This window comes from Lepisosteus platostomus, chromosome 26 (genome assembly GCF_059453375.1).
Source record: "Lepisosteus platostomus isolate fLepPlt1 chromosome 26, fLepPlt1.hap1, whole genome shotgun sequence".
In the NCBI taxonomy this organism is placed as follows: domain Eukaryota; kingdom Metazoa; phylum Chordata; class Actinopteri; order Semionotiformes; family Lepisosteidae; genus Lepisosteus; species Lepisosteus platostomus.
In genome coordinates this window covers 5590907-5600865 of record NC_142636.1, presented here as the reverse complement: position 1 = coordinate 5600865, position 9959 = coordinate 5590907, and the positions used below count along the sequence as shown (strand labels likewise).

The 9959-nt window shown below is 52.3% G+C and overlaps 2 pseudogenes; one reads left to right on the top strand and one right to left on the bottom strand.

The window, feature by feature from the left end:
• Positions 1–948: 948 nt before the first annotated feature.
• Positions 949–3829, top strand: LOC148639795 (uncharacterized; annotated as a pseudogene).
• Positions 3830–4001: 172 nt separating this feature from the next.
• On the bottom strand, positions 4002–5754 carry LOC148639794 (uncharacterized; annotated as a pseudogene).
• Between the last annotated feature and the right edge of the window lie 4205 nt (positions 5755–9959).

Genomic DNA, 9959 nt, shown 5'->3' with positions numbered 1-9959 from the left:
GTAGAGAATGGATTTTGATGTTTACACAGATTGCGCCACCAGCACCGTCATAGTTTACAATTCTGCCATATTTTAGCTCCAATTCTCTAATTCTGAAAATGTTCATCTTGCTGATATTTGGAAATCGGATAGGTTCAGAATGATTGATCTTCGGTGGTTCAGGCGTCCGGTTTATGACGCGTCTGAGGTCATGGCGGCCAATATAAACACGCGGGCGTCCTCTTCCCTTTCCCTGAAAACAAACACCTGTTCGCCGGGCCGGTCTGCGAACACTAACAAACGGAAAACGCGGAGAAATGCAGAAAGGCAGTGCTAGCGAGCCGGCCACAAGAAACGGAATTGTTGAGAAGGAGGGCGCTTCATCGGTCGTTTGGAAATGGCGCGGATTTAAAAATTCGGACCGCGAGCAGAAACCGGTTTTCTGCCAATTCTGTCGGGCGGCGATTTTAGCCAGAGGCGGTAGTACAAGCGCCCTCTTCCATCCGCTCAAGACGGAACAGGGGTGCGAGTCCAGCAGCTCTCGTGTCGGGGTGAAAAGACATTGCTGCCCGAGTCATTCACCACGCGGGCTTCCATGTGGACACGAAGCAGCCGTTTGAATACTGGAGGGGTTATTACTTTAATGGCTGAAGAGTTTTTATCTTATTTTTTTACTTTATTTTGTTTTAAGAAGTATTACAAATTTAATTCGATAAGAATTTTACTTGAAGTATTACATATTTACTTATTTAATTCATGTTCATAAGTTTATTGTATTGTTTCAGTTCTGCAAAATAAAAATGTGCTTAAACTGTTCGACATGCACTTCAGTTCAGTGTGAAATTTCAAAACTACTAAAGGAACAACACGGTAGCTAACCAACAGCTAATAATAACCTAATAGCTAACTCCAGGCAATAAAAAAGTTGTACTCCATTTAAAGCATGTTCTATTGAAATGATGAGAAAACAATCTATATCGTGATATATATCGTTACCGTGCAAAATTAAAATCTTGCTGGGCAAACGATTTTTTGAAGTTTTAAAAAAAGAAATTGAAAATATTGTAGCGTTTACAGGTTCTTTTCAGAACAAAGGACCAGTGGAGATGTGATTAACAAACCAAGCGCTGCTTTATTCATTAACAACCGCACAAAAACAAACACAGAATATACACGCACATGAGGAGACTGTCGGAACACGTACACATCTTTAGGGTGGTAATTACTTAACAACATGCTATACTCTTATAAGACTACACAAGACACTAGAACTACTATGACATTATTTACACAGGTAGGGTCAGCCGCTGGTCATCGTGCTGACCCTCAGACTCTCCCCGGCTACCACGCCCAGCATGCCCAGCGGTACTACGAGCGCCTAGGGGCGCTTCCTCCTCACCACCAGGCGAGGGCGTTACACTGCCCCCACCTGAAGCGTCTGGCGTCTCGCCGACGTCGAACACCCCCCTCAGGCTGTACTCGTATTCGGCCAACTGCTGCGGAACCCTGCGTGAGCGACCGCTGCGCCGCGGTGACGGCTGGCGACCCACAGACGCCCCACTATCAGCCGGCCCAGCCCCGGCTGCTTCTCTAGAGGCTCCCCACACGGCTCCTCCTCCCGGGCCCGGTAGGGGGCCAGGCGGTCTCGGTGCAGGACCACCACTCTCCCCCGTGTTCGCAACCGGACACGGTAGCAGACCTCGCCCACCACCCCGAGTACCTCAGCGGGCCCCTCCCACGACGGCGCCAGCTTAGGGCTGAGGCCTTTGTGGCGGCGCGGGCTGTACCCCCAAACCTAGTCCCCGGGCTGGAAGGCAGGCCCCCTGCAGCGCAGGTCGTAGTGCCGCTTCTACCGGACTCCCGCCTGAGTCAGGTGGGTCCGTGCAAAGCTGTGAACCCGCCGCATCCGCTGCCGTAGGTCCCACTCGCAGTCCGGTCCAGCCGGCAGTTCCGACCCGTTTCCGGGCGGTGGGCAGAAGACCAGGTCCACCGGGGTTCGCATTTCCCGGCCCAGCATGAGCGAGGCCGGGGTGCACCCGGTGGATTCCTGGACCGCGGTCCTATACGCCCAGAGCGCAAGGGGGAGGTGGCGGTCCCAGTCCCGTTGGTGCCGGGACACCAGGGTGGCCAGCTGGGTGGCGAGCGTCCGATTAAACCGCTCCACCAACACGTCGCTCTGGGGATGCAGCGGTGTGGTCCGCGTCTTAGTGATCCCCAGGCGCTGGCACACTCTGGCGAAGACCTGGGACTCGAAGTTACGCCCCTGGTCACTGTGTAACTCCTCCGGCACCCCCAGCCTGGCAAACATCCCCTCCAGCAGTGCATCGGCCACCGTGGGGGCACTCTGGTCCGGGAGGGCGTAGGCCTCCGGCCACTTCGTAAAATAATCCATGGCCACCAAGACGTAGCGGTTCCTGGACTTGGTGCGTGGAAACGGGCCTAAAACATCCACCCCCACCCGCTCCATAGGAGCCCCCACCTGGTGTTGTTGGAGGGGGGCCCGAGAGCGCTCAGGGGGGCCCTTCTGCGCCACACACACCGCACACGTTTGGCAATACCACTCCACGTCCCAGTGGCAAAGACCCCAATAAAAATGGCCTCGGAGACGCTGCAGGGTTTTTTTACCGCCGAAGTGCCCCACGCCCATCTGGCCGTGCACCGCTCGGAGCACCGCCCCGCGGAGCGACCATGGCACCGCCAGCTGCCACCGTACCTCGCCACTGGAGGGTACCCGCCACCCCCAGCACAGCACCCCGTCCTTTACCTCCAAGGCCTCCCACAGGGCGCAGAGGGCCTTGACAGACTTTGGGTGCGGGGCGAGCTCCTCTCGCGTAGGCCGCACTCCTGCTGCCCTCCAGCGGAGCACCGGCCCCACGTCAGGATCAGCTGCCTGACTCTGCGCCAACTCTGACAGGCCCACCCCCAGCGGCCCCTCCTGGGCCGTGGCCGCGGTTCTCGCCTCCGCCACGGTGCGGACAGCCTCCTCACGCTGCTCCCACCGGGCGCAGTGGTGGCAGTCCGTGGCCTCGCAGGGGCGCCGCGAGACAGCGTCGGCATTGAGATAGCGAGACTCCGGACGGTGCACGACAGTGAAGTCGTACTCCTGCAGGATCTCTATCCACCGTGCCATCTGCCCCTCCGGCTCCTTAAAGTGGAGCAGCCAGGTGAGGGACGCATGGTCGGTCCTCAGCCGGAACCGGGTCCCGAACAGGTACGGCCTGAAGTGGTGGACCGCCGCCATCACCGCCAGCAGCTCGCGACGGGTCACGCAGTAGTTCTGTTCAGCCCTAGTCAAAGCCCGACTATAGTAGGCCACTACGCGCTCCCCATCTGGCCCCTCCTGCGCCAACACTGCACCCACCCCCGAGTTACTCGCGTCGGTATCGAGAACATACGGTAACCACGGGTCGGGGTAGGCCAGCACGGGGGCCCCCACCAGAGCTTCACGCAACCGGCCGAAGGCCGTCTCACAGCCCGAGTCCCAGTCGAAACGGCGGTGCAGCAGGGCAGCGATGCTGGCAAAGTCCCGGACGAACCTCCGGTAGTACGAGGCCAACCCCAGAAAGCTGCGCTTGGCGTGAACCATGCGTCCCGGTGGGATGCGGATGGGCCGAGCGTCGCCGGTTTTGATTTCGTGTTGGACCAGGGCAGTGCGGGTGCAGTCCTCATCTTTCGCCGCAAAGAGATCCTCGTTCTGGGCGAGTAGCTCCTGGAGCCGCTGCCGCTGGTCCTGATCGAGGCCCTTGCAGCTCCGCTGGTAGAGGTCCTCAACGGCGCGCCTCGCTTCCACGCAACACTCAGCCCCGCCGCCGCCGCCTTGTCTGGCCCCCCGGCTGACTCGGGGGCAGGATCCGGCACACTCGCTCCCCGGCTCGCAGGCCTGGCCTGCCCCGGCGACTGCCGCCGCCGCCGCCACTGCCTCTTTTTCCCCCGGCTTCGGCAAGCCCGCATCCCTCGGCCTTCGCCGGGCCTGCCCTCCACCAGGCGAAGTCGCTCCCCCTGCCACACCAGCTCCTGCCGGCTCAAGTCCAAACTGGCCCCCACTCGCTGCAGTAGGTCCAGGGGTGGCGCACCGTCGCTGCACCTAGACGGAAGGCAAGCACCTTTTTCCCCCTGACTGCAGCGAGCTGTCCCGTCACGGTCTTCAGCCGCAGGCTGGAGGCCTCCCATCCTGCTGGGTTGGTGCCCTCGTCGTCGGGGAGGACGCCCGGCCGGAGTAGGGTTACCGATGAACCGGTGTCGAGTAGGGCCAGGCAGGGTTGGTCCTCGATTTGGCAGTGGAGGTACAGGCCCCGGCTAGAGCCGACTCGCCCTACAGTGGCGTGAGGGGCGCCGGTCTTAACAGCTCTCCCCGGAGCGGGGGTTGAGGTGTTCAAGGGGCAGCCTTCCCCGCGCAGAGCCGCCCCGTTCCCGTTTCCCGACGCCGATCGAGGAGTGCGAGGTTCGGGTGCCCGGCAGAACTGGGCTCGGTGTCCCCTCTTCCTGCAGCGGTTGCAAATCAGCGTGCGGGGCTGTTCCGCGGGGGTCGCTGCACTGGCTGGCTCCTCTTCCCCCTCGCTGGATTCCTCCATCGCCGCCTCGGTCAGCCGGCAGGGTGCACTGCGTCTGCTGGTGCTTCCAGCCACCCCGAACACGGCCTCAGCCCGTGTAGCAAGGGCCAAGGCCTGCTCCAGTGATGTTGGCGCGGCCAGCTGCACGTGGCGCCGCAGCTCCTCGGGTGAGAGGGCCTTGAGAAAGGCGTGGAGAGCCATCTCCCGCTGCCCCTCCCGAGGAAAAGCTGAGTATCCTCGGCGGGCGAGGAACGTGACATCAGCGGCAACCTGGCCCAGCCGCTCTCCTGGTCGGCGCCGCCGCAGGGCCAGCCTCTCCAGCATCAAGTCTGGCGCCTCCTCCACACCGAAGCGCAGCTGTAGAGCTGCTGCCAGCGCCGTGTGTTCGCCTCTGTCCTCCTCCGGGACGTCCAGGAGCACCTGGCAGGCCGCTCCTTCCAGCGCCGCCGCCAGGTGGCCGGCCATCTCCGCCCGGTTCCAGCCATTCGTCCAGGCCGCGAGCCGGAACTGCGCCTCGTAGGTTTCCCAAGGTGCTTCACCATCGTAGCGACCTGATCGCACCCGCGCCGATAGGTGTGGGAATCACTGATCGGCTCCGGCAGGGAGAGTATCCTCTCTCTGGGGTGCCCGCTGACCAGGAGTAGCGGCCAGTTGCCCCAATTCTACCGGTGGGACCACTACTGGGTAGCCCTGGTAAGGGCTGTGGCCACCTGTCGCACCCAGGAGTTGCTCAGGCTCCCTATGTGCGCTGCCGATGGGTTCTGTTTCTTTCAGCGTCAGCCGGCGCTTAACAGAATCGGGTAGTGTCTGCCACGATTTGTCCATCCTGCCTGCTTCTGACACCAATGTAGCGTTTACAGGTTCTTTTCAGAACAAAGGACCAGTGGAGACGCGATTAACAAACCAAGCGCTAGCTTTATTCATTAACAACCACACAAAACCAAACACAAAAACCACCAGGCGAGGGCGTTACAATATGATACAGTGAGTGTCCCAGCTTGGAACATTGCATGACTTTAAACGCTATAAAAAACGGGATTCGATCATTAAGAAACGGGTGATCAGCTTATAATGTTTGTGTACATTGTACGTTTTTTACTTTATAATTAACCCTTTAAAATACTTGAATTTCATGAATGGAGTTTATAACGAAAGTTCGGGAGGGGTGACAACAACCACACTCAATCGTACTCAGCTGTCGGTAATAAGCAATCGCTCCCGTCATCCTTCCTCCACCTTCTTCTTCTTCTTCTTCTTTTTCACAGCCTTAGTCCCAGACTGTCCTGGGGTCAGCTGCTTTGGTTGCTCTTCTCCATTTGTCTCTGTCGAGCACATCTTCCTCACTCACTTCACATACCTCCATATCTTTTCTCACACAATCTATCCATCTCTTTCTAGGCCTGCCTCTTCCTCTGTTACCTTCCACCTCAAATTCCATTACCCTCTTTGTTACTTCCTCAACGTCCCTCCTCATGATATGTCCATATATCACCGTAACCTCGCCTCTCGCATCTTCTCAACCACATCCACCACCCTACATCGTCTACGGATTTCTTCATTTCTGATCTTATCCTTCATTGAAATCTGCAGAATCCATTTCAACATCCTCATTTCAGTTCTTCTCATCAGGTTCTCTTCCCTCTTTCCAACTGCCAAGCATTCAGCTCCATATAGTAGTACAGGTCTAATCACAGTCTTGTACATTTTGCACTTTAACTTTCTGGGAATTTTCCTGTCACAGATTATTCCAGTTATTTCTCTCCACTTGTTCCATCCAGCTTTCACTCTTTGTTTTACTGCCTCCAGTGTTTCTCCTCCCTTTACCAGTTTTGATCCAAGGTATTTAAAGTCATCAACTTGTTTCAGTTTTCCTCCATTTGTCTCCTCAACATTGGTCATAGTATCTCCTCTTCTCTCCATTACCATTATTTCAGATTTTTCTGCATTCATTTTCAGTCCACCCTTTTCCAGACTCCTCTGCCGTTTGAACACTTTCTCCTGTAGTTCTACTTCTGAGTCTGCCATCAGTGCCACATCATCAGCAAAGATGAGTTCCCAAGGCACTTCTGTTCTTACCTCCTCTGTCAGTGTGTCAATAATGTTTATGAAAAGGAAAGGACTTAGTGCTGATCCTTGGTGTACTCCAACTGTGATTTCAAACTCTTTTGTCTCTCCCTGTTGTGTTATCATCTTCGTAGTTGCATCTCTATAGGTTGCTTGAACTAAATTCACCATGGTTTCTGGTACTCCTTTCTTCCTCAAGCACCAATACACCACCTCTCTGGGCACACGGTCATATGCCTTCTCCAAGTCCAGAAAGGCCACATACAGCTTTTTCCCTTTCTCTAGTGTCTTCTCCTGTAACTGTCTCATCACAAAAATGGCATCTGTTGTGCTTTTCCCCGCTGAGAATCCAAATTGTGAGTTGTGGATCTTGATTATCTTCCTGAGTCTCTTGTCCAGAATTTTTTCCAGGATTTTCAATCCATGTTCCAGAAGTTTTATTCCTCTATAGTTTTTACACTCCATTGGGTCTCCTTTCTCCTTGTAGATGGTAACCATACTGCTTTTTGTCCATTCTTCTGGAATTCTCTCTTCCTTTGCAATATTGTTTAGCAATCTCGTCAGCCACTGAATCCCCTCTTCATCGAGGTTCTTAAAGTGTTCTGCTGCTATTCCTGATGGTCCAGTTGCTTTGCCCACTTTCATCTCTTTGATAGCTTCTGTCACTTCCTTTACTGAAATTTCTTGGATTGGTCCACACACTACGTCTGCCTCCACTAGGTTCTCCCTCTCATTTTCTACATTTAACAGATTTTTGAAGTACTCCAGCCATCTTTGCTTGATCTGTTCTTCTTTAATCAAGACTCTGCCTTCTCCATCCTTGAGTACCGCCACCCGGATAATATCTTTTTTCTGTCTCGCTCTATGTTTAGCAATCTTGTAGATTTGGTCCTCTCCTTCCTTTGTTTCAAGTTTCTCATACCATTCTTTCCAGGCTCTTTCCTTTGCTCTTGCTACACTTCTTTTTGCTAGCTTCTTTAGTCTCTTATATTCTTGTAATTCTCCAGTGCCATCTTTCAGTGCCTTGTATGCTTTTTTCTTTTCCTTCAGTGTTTCCTGAACTTCCATATCCCACCACCACTCTTCATTTTCCCTCGGTCTGCCTCCTCTTGTCTTTCCACAAACCCTGGTAGCAGCCTCTTCTAGGATGTGGCTCATCTCAGTCCACTCTTCTTCAGCTGAAGGCTCCTCTGTTTCCTCTGTGTTGTTTTTCATTTCTTTCACCAGCCTGTTGAAATCTACTTTGTTTTCTCTCAGTTTCCACACTTTTGTTCGTGCTGGGTGTTTCCTCTGCCTTATTCTTCGCTCCTTCAATATTGTGATGTCCATCACCAGTAGCCTGTGTTGTCTGGTAACAGCCTCATAGGGCAGGACTTTAGCATCTTGGACTTAAGCTCTATCAATTCTTCTCACTAATATGTAATCTATTTGGGTATCATGGCCTCCACTCCTGTATGTCACCTTTTGCTCATAATTCTTCGTGAACCCTGTGTTCACTGCAAACAATTCAAGAGCTTGGACTGTTTCTAGTAGCCTTCCTCCTTCTTCATTTCTCTCTCCTAGCCCTCTCTGACCATGTTCATCTGGATAGTCTGGGCATTTCTCTCCTAAATGTGCATCGAAGTCTCCTCCAATTACCACCATTTCATTTCCTGGGATTCTGCTAACCACTTCTTCGAGATCTTCCAAAAAGCTATCCTTTTCCTCCTGTGGTCTTCCTACCTGTGGTGCATATACGGAGATGATATTCCATAACCCACTCTCAAAAGCCACCTGTACATTGATAATCCTGTCTGAGTGTCTAACCACCCTCACTATCTTGTCTGCTAGGTCTTTGCACACTATCACACCCACTCCATTCATTTTTGTACTCTTTCCAGCATATAGAATCTTGTATCCCTCTCCTAGGTGTCTTGAGCTGTTTCCTTTCCACTTGGTTTCTTGCACACACAAGATCTCCACTTTTCTCCTTGCCATAGTTTCAACCAATTCTCTCCCTTTCCTTGTCATGGTCCCCACTCTCATTGACTTAACATTCCTTCCAGGCCCCTTCACCTTGTTTCTTTTCTGTAGCCCCCACTCTACAGTTTTCCCCACAGTAGCATAATTTCCATTAGTACCCTGTTGGGACACAGCACTAATGGCGGACGTTGTTAACCCGGGCCCCGGCCGATCCGGTATGTGCTTTGTGTTCTTTGCAGCCATGGTTTTGGCAAGATGGTTTTACGTCGGATGCCCTTCCTGACACAACCCTTTTAGTCGCCTCTTACGACAGGCAGGGATACCCAGTAGGTATTCTGATCCCCCTCCCGAGGGAACATCCTTCCTCCACCAGACTCTATAAATCCCAGTATGATTTCCTCCTCTCCCTCGCATGCGACTCTCGCACTCTCGCCAGGAGGTCGGCCCTCAGCCCAGCTGGGTAAAGGCAATATCCGCTCCGTAATAGTTCATCATGCTTTGATCTCGGGTGTTGTCACTCCCAGTGAAACACAACACACGTTTTGTGCAGAAACAATCTCCTTCTCTTCTCTTCCTGTGGTGTGAAACAGATCAGCGGGTCCGTGTTCCCCAGTCAGGCTGGAGAACAGCGCCCCGCCCACTGCGTCCGTCACAGAGGGGGCAGAGCCTAGCAGCACAGACTGAGCGCTAATGGCACCGATCGCGTCTGCATTTATAACTTAGTGTTTAAAATTAATCAAACAATGTTAGTCATTTCTTTTTACTTCAAGTCCTTTGGTTTTTTAACAATTTCGACTGATCATTTGATAACATTGTTAAAGCAGGATCTTATTGTACTTCCTAATTATATTACACATGGAAAATAATGTTTTTAATCATCTTTAATGATTTATACATTTTGGAAAGGTTTCACCTATACAAAACAATGTACATATAAATTACACATTTAATAATTATTATGCATAATAAAAGGTATGAATTCAAATATAGTCATGAATATTAAAATAACGTTGGAGTCAATTGTTGCACTTTTTTCCACATCTTGTAAAAAGTGATAATTTACAAGACTTTGGTCAAATGTGCATTTGATCTGACAAACTAAAATCAAAATATCACAAAATGAAAGTAAACAAGTAAATTATAAAAAATAAATTTGGCACTAGTAAAATAAAATATATCAAATTAAAGTTCTAAAATAATGAGAAATAAAATGTAAAATATACTGAGAAAAGTTCCTTTTCCCATCAGCCCTGAGATGAAGCCCATCAGCAGCAAAGACCTGAGCAACGGGCTGCTGGTTCTGCAGAAGCACTCTGTTGCTCCTGAGGAGCTGCACATGGTCCATGTGAGAGGGGAGCTGTGAAAGAGCCCGGGCAGCTTCTTTCACAGCTCCAGCAGCAAAGA